This window comes from Pongo abelii, chromosome 11 (assembly GCF_028885655.2).
Source record: "Pongo abelii isolate AG06213 chromosome 11, NHGRI_mPonAbe1-v2.0_pri, whole genome shotgun sequence".
Classification (NCBI taxonomy): domain Eukaryota; kingdom Metazoa; phylum Chordata; class Mammalia; order Primates; family Hominidae; genus Pongo; species Pongo abelii.
The window spans coordinates 117,320,842-117,345,140 of NC_071996.2; the positions used below are offsets into that span (position 1 = coordinate 117,320,842).

General features: G+C 34.8%; 1 protein-coding gene across 4 annotated transcripts in view; it reads left to right on the forward strand.

The window, feature by feature from the left end:
• SPAG16 (sperm associated antigen 16) overlaps window positions 1–24,299 on the forward strand; it is a 1,150,408-nt gene that overhangs the window by 671,002 nt on the left and 455,107 nt on the right. The window lies entirely within an intron of this gene.

The window sequence follows — 24,299 nt, forward strand, 5'->3', positions numbered from 1 at the left end:
CAGGGAAACATTAAAAGAAACTGTTAGTTGATAAGATTATAGAGAGCTACTTAAATAATCTTTGTGAAATCCATTTCTAACTCCATTAATCTTTGTTGATATAATAATTTCTTTCTAAATGTAAGTATCAAGATCAAGCCTGTGTAATAAGATTAGAATTGCTTCATTGGAAAGCTGTTTGTTTTAAGCAGGATAGAAACAAATACTTCTTTTAAAGAGTTGGATTTTTAGTTCTGCTTTCCATGGGCTTGTTATCGCTCTGTACTATTAAATTTAATAGTTCAACGAACGTAAATATAACAGAAATAATTATTTTCTTTATGCTTAATTTGTTATGTTGTGATATTCTTGATTAAATGTTTCTTGTTAATTCACAAATTGTAGGAAATAGTATACTGTATTGTATGTAAAATCCTATACATATCATGTGGATTTGGAAGTTTTATGTTTTGATTTTAATTCAAGATAGACAAATCCGTTATGTTTAAAATATTGAAATTACTATCACCCATATATTTTTGGGTGTTCATTACATTCTGTTAGGTTTGCAAATATGATACAGAGAAGTAAATTTAGCTACTATCAAATACGCTAATTCCTTCAGCTACGGGGTTATATATCATCCATCAAACTTTCTCAATAGTCTGTGGTCCTAGCTCTGGAAAGGCCTCCATCCAATCAGAGGAACACCCATAACAGCAGAGAAGTGCCCTCTCCTGAGAGGGCTGAAGTTCCATTTTGAAGGTCCTCCCTTCAAGGGTCTAAGTTTTAATATTCTACCTTATTCCCTGTGTTCGCTCAGTACTGAGGTGGTAGCTCTTTCTTGAAGTTGTTATCTCCATGATATTTTACTGTTCTCTTTTCCCTTTTTTAGTTACTTAGTTAGCAACTTTATTCAGTTTTTACCATCCTGTATATGAAATTATTATTGTTACAATGATAGGTGCAAGTTCCGTTTCCTGACAAGTCCTTGAAAGATCTGGGGCATTAGTGGATAAGGAGCATAATCCACCTGAGTTATAAAGCTGTAGCTAAATAAAATTAGCCTGCTCCATAGGGAAAAACATGACTGTGAATAACATATTTTAGACCTATGTCTATCTGAAATAGTGACAATTTCAGATAGCTTTTAATTCTCAGATGGGTACTTACTATTTATCTGGAATATCCAATCATGTATAATTCTTTATTATATTTCTATAATGTGTGATGGATTTCATAAATATTTCTTATAATAGATTAATGGAATTTTAACACTAGTATTTAATTTGAATTTTGTATCACTTTTGACTTGGTTGAGGATCGTAATAGAAAACAGTGATCTATTCTAAAATGTAATACGTCTTTAGAACTCTTAACTACCCAGGGTGTTTAAAAGCAGACTATGGTTAAAAAACTCGGTAGTCTCAGCCCTACTTGGAATGATTTCAAACACTTTGACTTGACAACTTTTAGCTATGACCCTGGTATCTAAATACTGACTTTCCATTGGTGCCCAATAAATCTTGATATAACAGATCAAAATTGCTTCTGATTGATGCCAAAATTCTTTAAACTTCAAGTTTCCCATCACTGTCAAGAGTTCACTTTCATCATCAAGGACAAAAAAAATTGTACTAATTTTGGCGTTGAGGTAGTGGATAAGTATTGACAAATAAAGTAGAAATTGATTGTTTCTACAGTGGCTATTGATATACCTTTCAGAGTCACAATCAAAATACCAAGCTCTAATTTATAATTACTCTCAGATCAATACTATATAGATATGTCTAAAACTAGTGTCTTGCTTCAAAATTTCATAGATTATTTGAACTGGCTTAGTTACTTAAGGCAAGAGATTATTTACCTTGGTAAGATGGATGGTGGTGGAGCTATGCTATGCTGTGTCATATATTCTCGGCTTGATGCTGTATAAATAAATAAATATATATATATACCAAGTCTTGTTCTGTCACCCAGGCTAGAGTGCAGTGGCACAATCTCAGTTCACTGCTCTGCAACTTCTGCTTTCTGGGTTCAAGCAATTATCCTGCCTCAGCCTCCCGAGTAGCTGGGACTACAGGCATGTGCCCCACACCCGGCCAATTTTTGTGTTTTTAGTAGAGACGGGGTTTCACCATGTTGGCCAGGCTGGTCTCAAACTTCTAAGCTCAGGTGATCCGCCCACCTCAGCCTCCCAGAGTGCTGGGGTTACAGGCGTGAACCACTGTACGTGGCCATGCTGCATAGTTCTTAATAAATAACAAATTTATATTGGTAGACAGTATTAGTCACCAGAGAAGAAAGAGTTTAGAATGCATTCTTCTCTTTTCACACCCATCCTTTCCTTCAAGCTTCTGGCTCAGTCTTGAACAGCCTTGATTGGTGTTCTATCTCTAGCTCTGCAACTTTTTCTGAATTGGACAATACTTGGTAAGACCATCCATTTAGTTCCTCACCAAAAAGTTGGATCACTGTGAAGCATCAACAATATAGAAAATTTCAGATCAAGATTCATATTTACTGAATGCTAATCAGAATCTATGAACAATTATCTATGACACTCAGTCTGAATAATTCCATGCTCTACAAGGTTTCTGTGAATAATTAACAGTAGCTTTTTTATTATCTTCTGAATGATCAGGTATATAAATTGTTATGTATTTCACTCAGTGGTCATTTGAAAACACACACACACACACACACCCACACACACATACCAGTGTAACCCAGAGAGTGCTTGGCACACGGTGGTTTACTCACATAAATGAATAAAGAGTGAATCAACAAGTAAATATGGCAAAAGTATTCTAAATATTCTCCCTGACCCATCCACATTTAAACTATAATATAATTATGCTGTCTTATCCTACACAAATCAATAAAATGATGAAAATGGTGTAGAAAAATCAGAAAATATCTCAGCTATAAAAATTAATTTGTATTTCTTCAGAGGCATTTAGAGGCATTTGTGCATAACATTAATCAATAAGTATTCATGAAATGACTTAACAGTGTTGGTCTGTGTTATAGATCTAAGACAATTCTCATACTCAACCATTGCCTCCAATGAGATTACAAGTAATTTAAAATGCAACAGTTTTGAAGCAATAAGGGAATATGCAATGCATCTACCATTTATATTTATAATATCAGATCAGGTATTCTAGTTGACTCCTGGGTGCTTTTCTTCCAAGGTAGCTGGGTATTTGGCTGAGCAGTTATATCACACTGTTACTCTGGTATTTGGAAGGCAGACCATGTGCCTGCTTAGCTTGTAGCTTGAAGGAGAAGGGATCGGAAACAGCCAAAATGTTACTGAATGTTGCTATTCCAGCTGTTTTTACAAGGTGTTACACAGACAAGAATTGAGTGGTTTGTACCAAGGATAGTAGGAAACAGAGGGACTTGTAAAATTCAACAGCTTCTTGATCCCTAATGTTGGGAGATAAATCTGTGGCCTTTATTTCTAAGTGTATTGTGTCCGATACTCTTGTAATTACATGGGAAGAGGAAAATAAAGAAGGTTTAAGAACTATGTTTACTTTAATTTGTGGTTACTGTGGCATTGCATTGCCTGGAAGCAACTATATTAGAAACCTACCAAGTTTTTGAGAGAATTGTATTGACAAGGAAACTATGAGCCTATCCTTAAATCCCGTTGACTCTTCAAACAGTGAAACAGTCCTCAGAGCCCCAAACTTGCATCCAAAAAAAAGTGGACTTGTATTTTTGCACAGTTCAGAAGGAAGGCAGAGACCATAGCACCAATCTCAATATGGTCACAGAGGATAATGAACAAGAAGGAACTACAATGGAACTAAGCCGGAAGCTACAAAGAACAATGGGGAGAGGTGCTCCTCTTGGGGACAGCCATGGTCCAATCAAGGAACTTTCTTTAGTACCACGGCAAAGTTCCTCATGATGCCTGCCTAGTTTTTTCACTATTTGGACTAGTGATGCTTGTATGATTCCCAGGTTTCTATTTTCTGTATTACAGTTTATACTGCAGTTATTCTGTCCTTACTTCACAATTGTCCATTGAGTTCATGGTGGTGATGGTGGTGGGAAGCAGAAAACTTGTATTTTGTTTTGTTGGTTACCATAATGCAAGTGACCCTGCTGAACCAAATGATGCAGATTGTGTGTCAGCCACAGATCATGAATTGTGAGACACGCAGTAACTGGAGAAGAGATCTAGAGATGTTTCTTTTTTTGGTTGTGGAGAGAAGAAAGTCAGTGAATATTCTAAGTGTGGAAGAAAGGATGACACAGATATTTGTTGAGACAAAGGCCAAACTGTGGCAGAGACTGTTAGCTTTTCACTAGAATCCACTTTTTCCTTCTTCCATATTAGTTGCACACTTGGCTGTATATCTAAATGATATTTATTAGCCTCAATTAGTTAAGTATGTCTATGTCACTAAGTTCTATACAATAGAATATTAGTTAAAGTAGCAGGCACTATTTCCTCATTCTTCCCTCCTTGTGGTGGAATGGAATACCAATGACAATGACCACAATAATCTTAGAAGCCTATTATTGAAACTGAAAGAACAATTGTCAAGCTGCTTGAAGTAAAGCCACCCCTGTTTTGTAACTTCAGTTAGCCTGCAACATTCTCTGGACTCTCCAGCAATAAGAAAATACACTTCCAGGCCGGGTGTGGTGGCTCACGCCTGTAATCCCAGCAGTTTGGGAGGCTGAGGCAGGCCGATCACAAGGTCAGGAGATCGAGACCATCCTGGCTAACACGGTGAAACCCTGTCTCTACTAAAAATACAAAAAATTACCTGGGCGTGGTGGTGGGCGCCTGTAGTCCCAGCTACTTGGGAGGCTGAGGCAGGAGAATGGCGTGAACCTGGTGGGCGGAGCTTGCAGTGAGCTGTGATCGTGCCACTGCACTCCAGCCTGGGCAACAGAGTGAGACTCCATCTCAAAAAAAAAAAAAAAAAAAAAGGACACTTCTATTTGGTTTGAGATATTATATTTCCAGTATATGTGTTACAGTATTTTTGCTTACCTAGTCCACTGTAGGCACTCATGAATATTTTTCAGGTGATATATTTTTCCCTCATGACATATTATTAAGGCAACCAAGACAAGCTCTGAAGTGTTCTCAAATTATTTGAAGGAGTAGTAATGGAAATTTTGTGCTGATAACAGATGGCTAGTCTACTCCCTCTTTTTTCTTCCCTTGCCCCTTCTTTCTTCCCATCTTTTTTGTCTATTGCGATGCTGTTGGAGTCCATGAAGTCCTGCTTGCCAGTAGCAACATATGTAAGTTGAATGATTAGTTTGCATGGAGGTAATGCTTGTAAGATGAGTTATAAATTATAAAAATATGCAACTGTGTCTCCATTAGTAGGACACCGTTTCAATAATGATGATTTCACTGAAATAATGAAAAACACCAAGAATTTAAATTTTATGTTAGCATTGACCACATTTACTGATAGGAATGAGTTTTGCTCATTGTAGTTAAGCCGATGGAATAAAAATAGTGCCTTCCACATGGTTGACCTCACAGGTTTATTTATTTGCTTATAGATCCAACAAATATGCATTGAGCACTTACTTCGTTCTATGCCTTATTCTAGTTACTAAGCTGTAATAGTGAGGAAAATAGACAAAAACTTCTGCCTTTATGTCGATGGCATTCTTTCGGGAGGCAGAAAATAAGCCAAATGAAAAATGATAATAATTAATAATTACATATAATATTTAGAGATGACAAATTTTGTAGAGGAAAACTAGAGCACAGAAGGTGAAAAGGGATAGCAGGCATTGAAAAGGGTTGCAATTTTAAACAGGAAGGTTGAGAAAATCCTTGTTATAAAGTTGACATTTGGATAACCTGAATAAGGTGAAGCAGCAAGCCAAGCAGATACTTGGGAGGAGAATATTCCAAGCTCTTCTGATCAGGAAGCTTTCATATGGTGGTAGAATGACCCATGTGACTGCTAAGCAGCAAAGAGGCCAGCATGACTGGAATAAAGTGAGCAGATGAGAGAATGGTAGGGGTAAAGCAGTTAAATGAGTATGTACATATAACAGAGGGCCTTATAACCCCTGTCAATTACTTTGACCTTTATTCTCAATGAAATGGGAAACCATTCGAGGGTTTTGAGCAGAAGAGTCTCAATCTGTTTTACACTCTGATAAGATGACTCTGGCTACTGTTTAGAGATTAGATGGTGGCAGAGGTGGGGTGAAAGCTTAAAAGCAGGTAAAAGCAGAAAGACCAATTGGGGAACTATTGTAACAATCCAGGCCAAAGATGTAGAAGGTTTCAGCCATGAGAATAGTGAAAGTCAAAAATTGTATTCTGGATAGATTTGAAAGATAAAGACAACAGGAGTTTCTGAAGTACTGTGAATTGTGAGAGAAAGACGAAACAAATGACCTGTTACGTTTTCATACACCTGAAAGGCAAAGGCTCATTCTCCTTATACTGGGACACTAATATAAACATTATAAAAGGGTTTTCCAACCAGGTGTATCAACTGGTGATCCAGAAACCGTTACAGAATGAGGAATGCCTTCTCATTGTTCATCTAACATTTCCATTCAAGAAAATGGAATGTTTCCCTTCTGCCCACTTCCTAGCATCACTTCCTTTTTATTTTAATAATTCTGTAGCCAATCATAACCCCTGTACTGGATGAGATGACAGAAACAGAAGTCTATTTGTAAAGAAAACAGATAAATTAAGAAAGAGGAAATGTGAAATGTTAAGATTGTTATGATGAATTACCTTCTGTTGATGATATATACTATTATTTTGAAGGGGAAGGCAAATAATGCATGAAAGTCGACTCTAAAATTAAAGAAATTTTCTTATTACAAAACCAATAATGATAAGATAGCACCAAACTAGTAATACAATGGAGTTTAGTATTTATAACACAAAATGTTCCATTAGTATATTTTATGTTCTTTATGTTTCATTTGCAAAGTTGGCTATGCTAGCAAAGGAGGATATATTGTATAATATTAATGAGTTTAAAACACGATAATGTAAGAAGAAGTATTAAGACTCAAGGACATGGATTATTGGTACATTAATACCTGTCTTATATTGCAAAGATCCCCACTTTGCCTTCTTATACTTGAAAGGGCACCCAAGGTATATATTAATAGACTGCCAAAGTAATGCTTGAAATATAATTATGTTACAGTATAAGAAGTGGTAAGATACTTAAATTGACCTCTTGTGATCAATTTCTCCTGTTACACCAGGATAATTAATTATTATATATTCTTGGATTTTCAAGTACATTCAAATGAATTGTTCCCCCTTGACATATGGGTTTGAAATGATGTCTGAGTATTACGGAGCATAGACACATAAAGAAGCACAAAAAGTGAAGAAAACAGAATATAGCATGTATTTTTTTCATTTTCCTTCCCCCCCCCAAAAGCACATAATTAATAAGCACTATTCAAGAAATATCTACCTTATGAAGAAAATTGAATTAAAGCTAAAGTTCAGATTTCATTTAGCAAGTTATGTCATGATTGAAAAATTGAGAATCTCTCGCACATTCAATATGGCTTTGTGTGTATGTGTGAAGAATGGCTCAAGCAAGTGTCCACTGCAATAAACTTGATGTGAATGTTCTTTGACACCAATATACATGGATCAATAATAAAAAAGGTAAATGTCATTAGGATTTTAAAATTCATCCCTATTCCTTTCTACAGCAAATGCTATTACATATCAATGAATTGTATAATTTGGATCTAACATGCTGTATAATGTACACAGCATGTTTGTTATCTCATACACCAAAAAAGCTATTTATTAGAAATAATTAGAATGAGTATAAATGAAACTAAAGATATTCCAATAAAAGCGAATTTATATATATTTTATAACATGATACATTTCTGCTTTATTACTGCCAATCAAAGCAAGGACTTTACCATGTAAAATATGCAACACCTTTTCTCCAACTCTACACAAAATAATCTGGTCAATGCGTAAGTCTTAGTCTTCCTCAATGCTGATGACTAAAAGGGTTTAGTATATTTCTACACTAATGTATGGTAAAATAAAATGATATGTAGCCATAGTCCATCTGAGGTTAAACAATGAAAATCACGTTTGTTTTATATTTAAGATTTAATTGTACATGTATGCATGCGTGTGTGTGTATTCTCACACATTTATGTATATATACTTATTTGTATTGATGAAGTGAGTTTATTCAGCTCAAAATTAATTTTAGAGTGGCAAAAACTGTAATTATTTGACTATCTTAAATATTTTAAATCTCAATCAAAATATTTATTTATGTGTTTTCTATGACTCCAAAACCGAGCTTGTTTTAAAACCATTTATTTCAGACAACAAACACTATTATTATATCCCTGAAACATTGTTTTTGGAATTATTAAAATTGTTTTAACTTAAATAAAAATTTAAGATTTGATTCAATTACTGTGGAAACAAATCAAATGTCCAAGGACATCAAATCAAAATAAAAGAAGTAAACTGGTTACTAAACATAAAAAATGGCAAGCAGTACAATTTTGGCAGCATTAAACTAAATATTTTCTTATTGTTAAACTATACTGTTATATGGAAAATCATTTCTATTTAGATAATAAAGATGAGGTTTTTTTTTCTCTTAAAGGACTAGAAAATATAATTTTGATAGAAAATTTAAGTAATGTTACCTCCCATTCATTGTCTGACATGAGTTTATGCCAAATCCTAACACTTATCAAAGAGAACAGAACTTGTTCACTTGTGTTCTGGGTAAAAAGACCATACCATCTTCAGTCAAGGAGCCATGGAATAATCTTTGGTCTCCACACAATCTAGAACGAGCTGTGAGGGAAGCAATACCTCCAGCAGAATTCCACCTTCTAGAAAAATATCCCTTCCTGATTTTTTCCATACTTTCTTTTATCTTTCACTAGATTTGACAACTAATTACTAAAAATCACTCCTACTTAGAAACTGATTATTTATTTATCTAATATTTACCAACTATGTACCAAGTCATATAACTGGGGCTGGGGATATAGCACTGAATGGAATGGTCCAGACCCTTGCCCTTGTGGAGCTCACATTATAGAAAAAAGTGTCACTGGTTACCTGTGCCTTATAAATCATTAGACAAGCTCCCTGACTTGGTCATTGATCAAAAGATTAATTCCTTTCCACTAGAGATGACAAGGGGGTGTCACTGAGAGTGACTGTCTTTCTCAGATGTCATAAATGAATCCTAGTTCTTTTTTAATGGAAAGAATTAAAAACCTTCAGAGTAATAAGCCTCCAATGAGGTGAACCTTAAAAATGGTGCCGAGCCTTCTTATGTTTACAAAGATGATTTTTATTTTCACTTGCATTAGGATTATTTTCAGGTACCTGTCACACATAAACCACCCAATTAAGATCATTTGAATCGGTTTTCACATGAAGAGCAAACTTTCCTGTGATGGTTTTATTTCAATTTATTTTGGGGTTATTAGGTCAGTTTGCTTTTTGTTTTAAGTAAGGAAGAAAATAGTGAATTTCAGAAAAGTATAATTAGCAAGAATCAATATAAAATGCTATTCAAGCAATAACAAATAGAAATAATATACAAAGATGTGCTGTATCTCAACCTGTTTATGTTCAAAATTTTTATCTCTGGGTAGTAAAAATTATGTCTTATATATGCAGACAAATTCAGAGGGATCCAAAAATAGTGTTTTCTTCTTTAATGTTGAAGATGTGGAGTGACATAGTTATCTTTTGTATTTCGTTTCAATACATGTCCTAGTAAAATTTCTTATCTACAAATTCAAGGCATACACGTACTGTTGAAAATTTATGGTAATTATATAAATATGCATTTGAAAAGGTACAAAATTTTAAACTAGAAACACAAAACATATAATTATATAACAGCCATAACTACCATTTAAAAAGTTGGCATTTAACTTTTTAAAATTAGCTGTGCCAAAATATCTGACAAGTTTATGAAAACCTCTGATGTTCCAATTTTAGAGGTGACGTATAATTTATTTCATTGTATATTTTTCTAGCTATTTTGTGAAAATTTTTAAAAAGGTTTTTTAGAGATGGCATGTTGCTGTGTTGCCTGGGCTGGAGTGGTACAATCATAGCTCACTGTAGCCTGGAACTCTTGGTCTCAAGCAATCCTCCTGCCTCAGCCTTCTGAGTAGCTGAGATTACAGGCAGGCACAACTACATCTGGGTAATTATATATTTATTTTTATTTTTTAGGAATAGCGTTCTCCTTATGTTGCCCAAGCTGGTGTCCAATCGCTGGCCCCCAATTGATCCTCCTGCCTTATTCTCTAGAGTAGAGGGAATTACAGGTATGAGCCACCTGCTTCTGGCCACAAATCAAACGCACTTTTTTGAAAATATTAATGCCAGTATCTCCAGAATAAATTAACTTCACTACTTTACATACATAAATTAATATAGCATATGTCTATGCAAAACTATAATCATAAATTATGTATCTGCACCCCAATAATACTACCTATGTTCCTAATCTTTATGAATTGTAAATCTCTTATACAAATAACATTTTAATTAACAAACACACATAAATTATATATGCAATAACTTCTTACCCCTAACTCTTATTTCCTCCTAACTTATTTATAAACAGGCTACATTGTGTTTGACTTGAGGCTTTCAGTGATATCGCTAACAACAAATGATCTCTTCATTACCTGAATTATAATGATTCTCATTATCTATGTTCATATTCTTACAAACCACTGAGGAACCAATCCCTAAATTGAAAATGATTGTTCACCTTCTCTTGAGGCCACTGGGATTAATCTCATTAAATTAACATCCTTATTTATGTGGGTCACCACAAAAATGCCAGCCATTATATTCTAGATATTGTTCATATATCCACCAGTCAGACTCTATCTCTCACTTACCTCTGATGTCCTTCCACTGTATGGTTTGGAATTAAATACCTGTCATCAACAAAATATTCTATATCCTCAATCCCTTCAACATACAATTTATCTTCTTGCTTATACTGGCTATCCATCCCCGGAGAATATCAATTTCCTTTTCTAATTGAGCCTGTAACTCCTTCTTTTTAATCCTCCTCTGGAGATTTATAACTCATAATGAATGTTAAGCATGTAGACGCTATCACTGAGGTACATAAATATAATTTATTTTAGAATTTTGCATACATATATATTAATTGACACACACACAAACACACACATACGCATACATAGAGAGAGATAGATTGTTCTTGGGATCTTGACGTAAAATTTCACCTACCACTGGATCTGCACTAATGGGTTTCTAGTAGGCAAAACAATGAGCTTGGAACATACTGGGAAAGTAGTAAACATTTGTTGAATTAATATCTTAACTAATAACTTACGTTCCCTCCTGCTCTTCACTTACTTCTAGACCACTTTACTTCCTCTCTCCTCCCAAAAAATTACAGCTTCTTATAAGTACATGTTTTGTGACTATACCACTAGCTTCCTTTCCATTTTATTCATATACTGGCCTCTTCATCACTCTCATCGTATTTTGAATAATATAGCGCTTGACTTGCTGTCATCCTTGTTTGCAGTGTGGATATTGAATCCAAGCAGAAAGTCCAGCCAACACACTAGCCTCACAGTTCCTTCCTCCCTTGTTTCCAACAACTTTCAAGTCTTGATTTTAGGTTTTCTACTCTGTGAGCACCATTTCTTCTCTCTCCAGCTTGTATATTCTAATCACTCACTGTAACAATTCTTTGATATCAGCGATATTAATAATTGTTTACACCATTTTTTTTGCCCTTGATAATAGCCTTCCTCTTCTTTCCTTCTTCCCTTGAATAAATGCCAAGGTCTTCCTCACAGAGTTTCAATTTCCTGCCCCTCTCTTCTTCCACATTTCTTGCCTGTCAAAACCCCAACTCTGGCTAAACCCAATTCTTTGCCTGCTTTGCCTACATCTGTTCAGCTGAGCATAGCTATGGAAAAAAATCAGAATCAAGCTGACCTGTTTCATTTCATGTTTATAACCTCAACTCACAAGTTGAATTCAACTGAATTTTCTCTATCAATTAACTTTCTACAATATGAGATGAGTATTTCATACCTTTCTCCTCCATATTCAAATCCTTAACACTCTCCCCACTCACTTTTTCTCTGAGTGACAACATGGATTTTTATTTCACTGAGCAAATGGAAGAAATCAGAAGAACATTTATTTTTATTCTTCCACCATCAAATCCATCAATGATTTATATTTCCCTTTTCTCTGGGTGTTGGCTGGGTATTTCTTCTGTATTGACTTACTTGGAGCTGGGTAGTCTGGAATAGTCACACATGTTTGAAGCTTCAGTTGGGACAGCTGGGGAAAGTTTCTATGTGATATCGCATTTTCCACATAGTGGCAGAAATGGTCCAGCAGCAAGAAAAAGCAAGCTCTGATTAACAAGAACTCCTTTAAACCTTTACTTACTATTATATCATTGACCAAAGCAAGTCACATGGCCAATATTAGAGTTCATGTGGGAGGGGAATACTCAAAAGTGTGCATATAGGAAAAGAAATAATGGCAAATGCTATGAACTAAGTGCTTGTGTCCCTCCAAAACTCATACGTTAAAGCCTAAATCTCCCATGTGATGATATTTGAAGGTGAAGCCTTTGGGAATTAATTAGGTCATGAAGGTAGAGCCCTCATGAATGAGATTAGTGCCCTTATATAGGAAGAGACAAGAGACCTTACTGTCTTTGTTGTCCACCATGTGAAAATACAATGAGAAGATGGCCATCTGCAAACCAGAAAGTGGGCTTTCACCAGGCACTGGATCTTCTGGCCACCTCATCTTAGATTTCCCGGCCTCCAGAACTGTGAGAAATAAATGTTCATTATTTAAATCACCCCGTCTGTGGTATTTTTGTTGTAACAGCCCAAACTGACTACGATAGAAATTGGTACTTAGAAGTGGAGTGCTACTATTTCAAATACCTGAAAATGTGGAAGTGTCTTTGGAAGTAGGTAATGGGTAGAGTCTGGAAGGATTTTGAGGTGCATGCTAAAAGAAGATAATATTGCTATGAGGGGACTTTTAAATGTGACTCTAGTAAGACCTCAGAAAGTAAATAAGAGAGCTAGAAAGGTCTCTATCTTATTAGAGAATATATAAGTGATCATGTAATGTCAGCAGAAATATGGACAATTAAGGCCATTCTCATGTGATCTTAGACAAAAATTGGGAAACATGTTATTGGACAATGGAGAAAAGGCAGTCTTTGTTATAAAGTGGCAAGGAACTTGGGTGAATTGTATTCATATTCTAGTATTTTATGGAAGGTAGAATTTGCAAGCAATGCCTGTAGATATTTAGCTAAAAAAAATTTCTATGTATAGTTTTAAAGGATCAGCTTGGTTCCTCCTGACTGTTTATAGTAAAGTGTGATGAGCAAAAGGAATTGAAGAGAGAGAAGGAATCACTAAGCAAAAGGGAACCAAAACTTAGAGATTTGGAAAATTCTTAGCCTACCCATGTTGCAGGGAACATAAAGGGTGTGGCAAGGCTACCATTTGATAAGAAGATTAGTATGAGTGTGATCCAAGAACCTAATCAGACATCTCAACAGAAGCCAGTTATAGAGATGGAAATACACTACAGAAATACTGGCACCAAAATGGAATAAAATGAAGAAAAGTTGTTGGACTTCTTAGACCTTATAGCACTGCACCATAGAGCTATTCAACTGCAAACACATGTTATTCTTCAAGACAAGAGAAGAATGACCCTCAAGTCATTTTCAGAGTTTATCAGGGCTGCCACTCTCACCAAAGGTCCAAGTGCATGGGCCTGGGGGACAGGGCTGCCTCCATCTCAACTTTAAAGGGCAAGACCAATATGTGAACCCACCAATGGGTGGGGTAATATTCTTGGTTCCAATAGGCCATACAGAGGCTGCCCTGAGCCATGGAGTCATGACCTCCACTTGGTAGAGCAACTGGGGCCTGTGTTTCTGGCCTAGCAGTGCTGCAGAGGCAAAATTTCCATCCCACTGGATCCAGAGGCAGAGCATCATCAAGTCAAGAGGATTATTGTTGAGGCATAAGCTCTCATAGAGTTTGCCTTGCTAGGTTTTGGAGTTTCTTGAGACCCGACACATCTTTCTTTCTTCTGATTTCTCCATTTCGGAATGGAAATATTTATCCTATGCCTATCCCATCACTTTATTTTGGAAGTACATAAGTGGTTTCACACGTTCACAGGGAGAGAGGAATTTTGGCTCAGAATAAATCTTACCTCAAGATTCAACCATATATAATTTAGATTAGATAAGGCTTTGAACTTTAGATTTGATACGAGACTAGTTAAAACATTTCTGTTGGCATGGAATTAATGTATTTTTATTGTGAGAAGGACATGAATTGTGGGGGGCTAGGAATGGAGTGCTATGGGCTATATGTTTGTGTCCCTCCAAAGTTCATATATTGAAGCTTAAATTCCCAATGCGATAGTATTTGAAGGTGGAGCCATTGGGAGGCAATTTGGTCATGAGGATGAAGCCCTCTTGAATGGGAGTTGTGCCTTTATAAAAAGAGACATGAGATGGCAAAACCCCGTGTCTACTAAAAATACAAAAATAAATTAGCCGTGTGTGGGGGCGTGCACCTGTAATCCCAGCTGCTAGGGAAGCTAAGGCAGGAGAATTGCTTGAACCCAGGAGGTGGATGTTGCAGTGAGCTGAGATCATGTCATTGCCCTCCAGGCTGGGCAACAGAGCAAAATTCCATCTCAAAAAAAGACAAGACATGAGAGACTTTGCTTCTTTCTTCTTTGTTCTCTGCCATGTGAAAATACTATAAGACAGTGTATTAGTCAGGGTATCTTAGAGGGACAGAACTAATAGGATATATATGTATGTGTGTATATATGTATATGTATCTTTTTATGTGTATATATATGTATCTTTCGTATATATGTACACTTGTGTATATATATGTGTGTGTGTGTATATATATATACGTATATATATATGGGAATTTATTAAATATTAACTTACACAATCACAAGGTCCCACAATAGACTGTCTGCAAGCTTGAGGAGCAAGGAGAGCCAGTCCGAGTCTCAAAACTGAAGAACGTGGAGTCCGTTGTTTGAGGGCAGGAAGCATCCAGCATGGGAGAAAGATGTAGGCTGGGAGGCTAGGCCAGTCTCGACTTTTCATGTTTTTCTTCCTGCTTTATATTTGCTGGCAGCTGATTAGATGGTGCTCACTAGATTAATGGTGGGTCTGCCTTCTCCAGCCCACTGACTTAAATGTTAATCTCTTTTGGCAACACCCTCACAGACACACCCAGGATCAATACTTTGCATCCTTCAATCCCATCAAGTTGACACTCAGTACTAACCATCACAGATAGTCATTTGCAAAGCAGGAAGTGTGCACTCACCAAACACTAGATCTGATGGCAACTTAATCTTGGATTTCCCAGCCTCCAGAACTGTGAGAAATAAGTGTTTATTATTTTAGCCACCCAGATCCTAATATATTTGTTACAGCAGCCCAAACTGACTAAGATAGCAACCATTTGGCAAACAATACACCTTCTTTCTAGCCCTTTATTTCTCTTATAATCACTTTCTTGCAAATATAAATGTAGTATTGTTATATTTTTACCATATTTTATATGACAGAATTGATGCTTCTTCAGTTGAGCTAGGTACTTAAATACGACTTTTCACATCATTTCTAGGAGAAAAGTTGACCTGACTTTTTGTCTTAATTTTTATACGTAGATTGTTGGGGAAATTTATTTATTTATTTATTTATTTATTTATTTGATGGAGTCTTTCTCTGTCACCCAGGCTGGAGTGCAGTGGTACCATCTTGGCTCACTGCAACCTCTGCCTCCTGGGTTCAAGCAATTCTGCATCAGCCTCCCAAGCAGCTGGAACTACAGGTACACGCCACCACACCCAGCTAATTTTTGTATTTTTAATAGAGATGGGGTTTTACCATATTGGCCAGGCTGGTCTTGAACTCCTGACCTAGTGATCCACCTGCCTCAGCCTCCCAAAGTGCTGAGATTACAGGCATGAGCCACCGTGCCCAGCCTGTTGGGTAAATTTTTGCAAATTGATTGTTAGAATGATTTTAGGCTAACTGTATTTCTCTGCTCTATATATTTTAGATTATTCTTAGTACTCTTTTAAGTCTCTTTATTTTGAATTTGTTTAAAACTAAGAATACATTTAAAAATGGTAGTTTCTGAGTACTCTTCACCCAAATTTTCCCAGTGATAATATTTTACATAACCATTGCCTATTGTCAAAATTAGGAAATTTGAAATTGGTACAATATTATTAACTCAAGCTCAGACCTCATTCATATTTCAACAATTTCTACATGCAGCTTTTTTGGTATGTGTGCGTATAGTTCTACAAAATTTTATCACATGTGTAGATTAGAGCAATCAATGCAACCAACACCATAATCAGGATACAGATTGGTCCACAGCCATTTAAAAACTCCTACATGTTACCCCTTAATTACCATACTCTCCCCCCTACTCTTAACTGTTGGCAACCACTAATCTGTTCTAGATCACTGTCATTGTCAAATCGAAATTGTTATATTAATAGAATCATACAGTATGTGACCATCTGAAGTTTGCTTTTTTTTTTCATTTAGCATAATGCCCTTGAGATTTATTCAACTATTGGGTATATCAATAGTTCCTTCCTTTTTATTGCTGAATAATAGTCCATTGTATATAAATATCATAGTTTATTTATTCACTCCTGGAAGGATATCTGGAATATTTCCAGTTTGGGAATATCACAGATAAAGCTGTAATGAACATTTACATACAGGTTTTGTTTGAACATAAGTCTTCATTTCTCTAGGATATGTGTCCATGAATGCAGTTCCTGGGTTGTATGTTAAATATATGTTTAACATTATTTTAAAAAGTGCAAATTGTTTTTCTAGTCTGTGGTATTTTACACAACAATTGGCAATAATGAGAAATCCAGTTTCTCTGCATCCTTATCAGCATTTATTACTATCAGTATTTCTTATCTTCTCCATTCTAACGTGTGGTGGTATCTCATAATGGTTTTAATTGGTATTTCTACCATGGCTAATAATGTTAGACATCTTATTACGTACATACTTGCCATCTATATGTCTTTTTTGGTGAAGTAACTTTAATTTTTGGCCTATTTTCTAATTGGGTTGTTTGTTTTCTTAACTGTTGAGTTTCTGTTGAAAGTACCCTGTGTAGTCTGGATATACATCCTTTGTCCTTTAGGTCAAGGACATTTTTTTTGGCTTATAAATTTCTAATTTTTCCAATACCATATGATGAAAATTTGTAAGCAAAAATAAAACAAATAAAGTACCTAATTTTTGAGAAAGGCACAGAAACAATTCCCTTGAGGAAAGAAAAAATCCGTAGTCTATGTGGGTCTGTTTCTGGTTCTCTATTCTATTCTACTGATCTATGTGCAGTCTTGCACAAATATCATATAGTTTTGATTACTATAACCATATAGTAAGTCTTAAAATCAGATAGTGTGATTCCTTCGGCAATTTTTCTTTTCCTTTCAAAATCGTTTTGACTGTTCTATTTTCCTTGTCTTGCCAGTCCTATTTTTCCTCTAATCTAAAAATTACTTTAACCTGACTTTGCTGATCAATTGCTGTATTCCTTTTCTAGTTAATTTCTGTATTTTTTTATTTTTGACTCTCAGTAGTATCTAATTTATTCCTGTTATTTACTCATGCTAACTTCTCAGAATTAATTTCCCTCTAGGCTCTTCTCCAGCAATTCACCTATAGTTTTTCCTTCAAATTTGAGTTGGAGACTATAGTTTCCTAAGAAATATTCCTGTCTAACCTCAAAGTGTAATAGCTACACTTTTTTTTTTCCCTTATTAGGGTCAAACTGTGAGTTTTTATGACCTTAAGCACACACACAGATACACAGACACGCAAATGCATTTCTGCATATAATTCAAAATTTAAAAATTAAAACAAGCAATAAAGGAAGTGTGTAACAAATCCCATCAAAATCTGACTTCTCCTCATGAAGACCCCATTGATGCTACTCTATTTGCTCGTATTTGAAATACGAAATTCTTTTTAAAAATTCTCTCTCTCACTCTCTAATGTTTTTGTTTTTATCTTTGCCTTTAACCACCTCCCCAATTTGATGCAGACGCTTTGCTGGTGGTTTAGGAATATGCATTATCTTTTTATTGAGTAATCCAACACTAGCTTTTATGAATAATTTGTTCTATGTCATTAAGCATTCACATTTCTGCTCTAGTTCTCTTTATCTTTGCTGTCCCTCTGCCATGTGACAATCACCTGATTTGTTTCTCTCTTTTAAAATACTCCATGGAGCCCCTAATCTGATGCCATATTATTTTATTCTCTGCCTCACATTTTACCTTAAAATTTATTCTTAAATATTTATCCCTTTTCAAAATAAATGTATTTTATACATATTCCTGTATATATTTCTGTTACATTTTTTGCCAAAGACTTCAAACAGTTAAATTACTTCTCTAAGACTCTTCTCTTTTTAAAAAGGTATATTTCCCTCAGTGCCTGAACTTAACTAAATAGTCCCTCAGAACTTCTTTTCGTTATTAAATTATTTGATAGAGTCTCTTGGACCTTGTGTTTGCACACCCATACTGAATGTGAACTAAATAATTCTGAGTACTTTTTGAAACTTTATTTTTATAAACAGTAATGTATTATTTAGAAGACAGAGCAATAAGATTGTTCATATTGAATGAAAATAATGTCTACAGTTATTTATCATTTTAAGGAGCAGAGACACTACTTAATTACAACAGTTCTTTTTTTGTTTGTTTGTTTTTTTGAGATAGAGTCTCTCTCTGTCACCAGGCTGGAGTGCAGTGGTGTGATCTCGGCTCACTGTAAGCTCCGCCTCCCAGGTTCAAGCGATTCTCCTGTCTCAGCCTCCCAAGTATCTGGGACTACAGGCGTGCCACCACGCTCAGCTAATTTTTGTATTTTTAGTAGAGATGGCATTTCACCATTGTTGGCCAGATGGTCTCAATGTCTTGACCTCATGATCCGCCCACCTCGGCCTCCCAAAGTGCTGGGATTACAGGCATGAGCCACCGTGCTCGCTTACAATAGTTCTTTTTAACGTGCATTTTTTACTCATCCAACATGGCTAATCTCTAATGAATTAAAAACATTTTGTCAAACAGATCACAACCCTTCACCTTCAAATGTACATTTGTTGGTATTGTGAGGTCTTTGGTACTCAACGTTGATGATCAAAGCAAATACGTTTTGATTGAGGACTGACAGATATTCTCACTGAATATTTAACTCCTAAATTATTTACCATGCCTACTTAGGCCTTTATTTTTATTGCATAACGAGGCGTATGAAAGCACATTTTAGTCTGACAAAATAAAATCCACACAGAAACTATGTACAAAGATGCTTGTGAACCTACATGCTGGTAAGAAATTGTGAAGCAGAATATTCAGGTTATTTTCTAAAATTAACATTAATTGAAATGACTTCTTTCTGCTCCTTTGGCAAATCTTTCCTGAATAAGTATACTTCAGTGAGTACAATTCTTACACGTGTGAACAAAATGTAGCCTTTGTTCAGAAGACAGAAAAATCTATAATGTAGGATCAGAAGTAACTGCAGCTTCCTTCACTGCATATATCTGTAGTTAGGTGACATGAGCTGACACATATTTCTTATTCATGAGTTCTACAGTGTGAGAAGGAGGATTCACCTGAATATTAAACTGTTATAAACTGTTAATGTATTCTAGCTAGAATTAATTAAGCTGGTCACATTATTTCAAAGAAAAGGTTCATGCAATGTCTGCTTCATACATATCAATGCTTCTTATTTGGATTCCAGTTCCTGTGGCCTGCAGCAGTCTTTGCAAATGTATCTTTATTTTTCTTTATTCTTCTAAGAATTAAGAAAAATGAGATTTGGAAAAAAACCTCAAACTTTCAAGTGACCTTTTCTTCTGTTCACATAGTTACAGATGTTTTGTTATAACATGTATGAGCTTTTTGAGGGGCACATGTGCACAGTCTCACATCTCATGTTTAAGCCCTTTCCTCCTCTTTGATTGTTTCAGTTGGAATAAGAACACAGGTCACACCGCCCTTTAACAATGGAGTCTGCTGTTTAGAAGGTGTGTGGGGCATTGTACTAACATCAGTAGCTTCTAAATTGCCTTTGTACTTTAAGATTATTTTACAGATATTATTTAGAACAGCCATAGTTTGCTTGCTTGCTTCCTTCCTTCCTTCCTCCCTCCCTCCCTCCCTCCTTCCTTCTCTCTTTTCTTTTCTTTTTTCTTTCTTTTTTTTTTTTTTTCCCTCAAGACAGGGTCTTGCTCTATCGCCCAGACTGGAGTGCAGTGGCGTGATCACGGCTCACTGCAGCCTCAAATTCCCAGGCTCAAGTGATCCTCCCACATTAACCTTCTGAGTAGCTGGGACCACAGGCTTATGCCAACATGCCCTGCTAATTTTGGGCGACCTTGAAGGTAGAGACAGTGTCTCTCTATGTTGCCCAGGCTGGCCTTGAATTCCTGTGCTTAAGTGATCTTCTGCCTTGGCCTCCCAAAGTGTTGGGATTACAGGTGTGAGCCATCACACCTAGCCTGACATAGTTTTTTTGTTTTTTTTTTAAATAATACATTTAGCATAAATTGATTAATATTTTTCGTCTGAAGCACTTTTAGTTTGAAAAGCAAGATTTTTAAAATACCACCCCAATATACAAATCTTCAAGGCTTAGGAGTCAAGTTGTCCTGTTTGAAATTCAGGATTTCATAATTTAGGAATGATGTAAATCCTGATTAAGTAAGGAAATAGAGGAAAATTTTAGGAAGTATAAAATGTACTTTCCTTCATATTTATAAAAGCCTGTAGCATTTAAAATTTGGTTGTCATAATGATACAAAATAAACATTCAAATAGAAATGTCAATTATTATAAAGTAAATTTTAAAATTCATCTAAGAATAGCAAAAGTAATAGAATATACATGGATTCAGAGTCATAATAGTAACATATCTCTTAAAAGTAGAGAAACATTCAAGATCAAGACAACATAACAGAGGCTGCCATGATTTATCCTTTTCTCAATTTAAATAGTTATACAATATACAAAAGACAAAAGCACATAAAAGAGAAAATATGAATGAGAGGCAAAAGAATGCCTGAGCCAGGCTTCATTCCCACTTCATTTGGTTTATTTATATTCTCTTCTTTCAAGAAAAGATTTAAACCAGTTTACAAGGATAAACAAAATATGACAAAAGCGTATAAATTAAAGTTGGAAGAAATAAGAAAGGATAAACATTGAGGAGATAAATGGAGCCAGGAATATGCCAAAATGCATGCTATAATAACTCACTGGCTGATGTTGAATCACACATTCATATTTAAGCTTTCAAATAGCCAAGCAAAAGACATAGTTATTTTCATTTGTATAACTGAGGATGTTTTGAGATTCGCTAAAACCAAATATTAAAAACAAAGACACACAGCTATATTGGTACTAAGGAAGGATTTTAACTGATGGAGCTCATCAAAGAACATAGGCAGGTGCATTAAATGATGTTGTAAAGAATATCCTTGTAATGGTTGTAATGGTAAGTTTCATAGAGTGGATTTCATGATAAATTAATATATTCTAATTACTTATGGACAATCCATATTACTTATGGACAATCACTGAGGGATGATCTAAAGGATTACCAGTTGGAGGTACAATGATTCTCTACAGAAAATTGTTTTGAATCATCTTTAGACTATAGATAATTTAAGGAAACCTAAATATGAGGAGAATACAAGAATTCATTGAAAACAAATGAAGAGTGTAGCTGATATTGAAAAAAATTGAAATAGTGATACGGAGGACACATTTTAAAGGGCATGGTAGAATGCAGAAATACATAAAAATGTAATTAATAAAGAAAATAGAGGATAGAGCATCAAGCTTCAGAAAACAAGGAGAGGTTTATAGAGATTTTTGGTCATAAAAGACAGTTGTAACCATACATAGAATGCTATGCCTTCCATATTTTCTATTAAAATAAAAACATATAAATAAAAGAATAAAATTAGATCAACACTGAAAAATAAGATGCTGAAAATGTACATGCTAAAAAATAACGGCTATCCAATTTATAAATCTTCACGTGCAAAATTAAATTTGTCGGAAGAGAACATAGAAAAGAGTCCTCACTGGGCCAACACACGGCCATACTCAAATTTGAAAGAGTCAGAACTAAATTAAAGATAGGCTCTGGAATAGTTTTTCTTAGATCAGCCCCTAATGCTAATTTGGGAACCATAGAATGATAGATCATGGAACCCATTCTAACCGTGGATGGATGGCTAAGAAATGTAAGGAATACTGTCCATGGTAGATCCCTTTAAGGATTATTTGAACTTCATGGAAATAACCAATAGCTGAAATGTGGGTGTCAAGTCTTTACCAAAATGAGAAAGCTCCCTGTCAAAAGACAAGGTTAGCTGTAGCTTTATTCTCATTTCTTATGTGTAAGTAGTATTTTAAAATAACAAGTTTCAATCACCAGATATCTTAAAATCTCCTCACCTCTTTTGGAATAAAACTAACTAACTGGACAGGTAAACACATAGTTGTAGAAACCTTCCCAAAGAAAATGATATAGAACACATATAATTGCTTTCTACTAAGCATGAAAAAGGTGAGAAATATTACATATATGATGAAAAGGACTAGTAGTTCAAAAGGACACTACAAAGAAGCAGCATAAAGGTCTTTCTGTGAATATTTCTTCAAGAAATGAATGTTTAAAGCTGTATTTTTATTCCCCCAAAACTTAGAAAATATGTTTAATACTTCAAATGGGAACAATCTGAAATAAAGATTACTTTAATTAAAAATCAAAATGTCTGACTATTCAGAGAAAACAAGAAACAACATACTGAAAACAAGCAAAACAAAAAATATTTTGACATCCAAAGGAAAATTGTAAAGAGTAAATACATTGAGGGTCATTTAGGAAAAGGATAAAAACTTACAGAAGAAAAAGTATATAAAAAAGTAATATGTCAAAAAGAATTCCCAGAGCTAAAGAAACATTTAGGTCTTGGGACACAAAAGTATCCCAGAATACTTAGAAAAATTAAGGTAAAAATCCTTATACACACAGAGACACATACATGTGAACACATACATCATGGTGAATTTGGAAATTTTTAAAAAATGAAATTAAGAAATCAATTTAAGGAAAAATAAAAAAATTAAAATTATTAGCATTCTGAAATGAATTTTTCATAAAGTTTACCAGATTTTTTTACTATGTAAAATATTAACAGAAAATTTCAAGTAGAAGTTTTAGAAGGAAGAAATTATAATTCAAGAATTCCATATCCATACAAATTGACCCAAATTATCAGGTTAAAAAGGCATCCTTTACATAAAAAAATGAAAAAGTACTCAAAGCAATTCATTAAATGAACCAAAAGGTTGTATGCAATGATGAAGAAAAGGCGACGTAATGAAAATGGTGAATTGTGGAAACTGCAAAATAGAATAAATGTCTAAATGAATGTTGTCTGGAAACAAAGCACTTGCAATGGACATAGATAGATATAAATATAATACACATACCACAGAATTTACTCATTTAAAGTTTACAATTCAGTATTTTTAGTACATTCAGAGAATTGTGCAACCATTGCTATAATCCAACGTTAGAACACTTTTATCACACCAAAAAGAAGTTCCACTCTCATAAAGAGTTACTCCTAATTTTTTTCTTTTTTTTTTTTTGAGACAGAGTCTCACTGTTGCCAGGCTGTAGTGCTGTGGCGCGATCTTCGCTCCTTAAAACCACTAATCTACTTTCCATTTTATAGATTTGCCTATTCTGAGCATTTTATATAATTGGAATCATACAATATGCGACCTTTGGTGACTGGTTTCTTTTATAATATTTTGAAAGTTCATCAATGTTGTAGTATGTATCAATAGTTTATCCATTTTTATTGCCAAATACTGTTGTATCATATAGATATATACTACATTTGTCTATCCATTCATTTGAAACATTTCTACTTTTTGGTTATTATGAATTATGAAATATTTATGTACAAGTTTTTGTTTGGACATATGTTTTCTCTTTTAATTTTTATTTTAAGTTCTGGGATACACGTATAGAATGTGCAGGTTTTTTACATAGATATACATGTGTCATTGTGGTTTGCTGCACCTATCAACCCATCCTCTAGGTTTTAAGCCC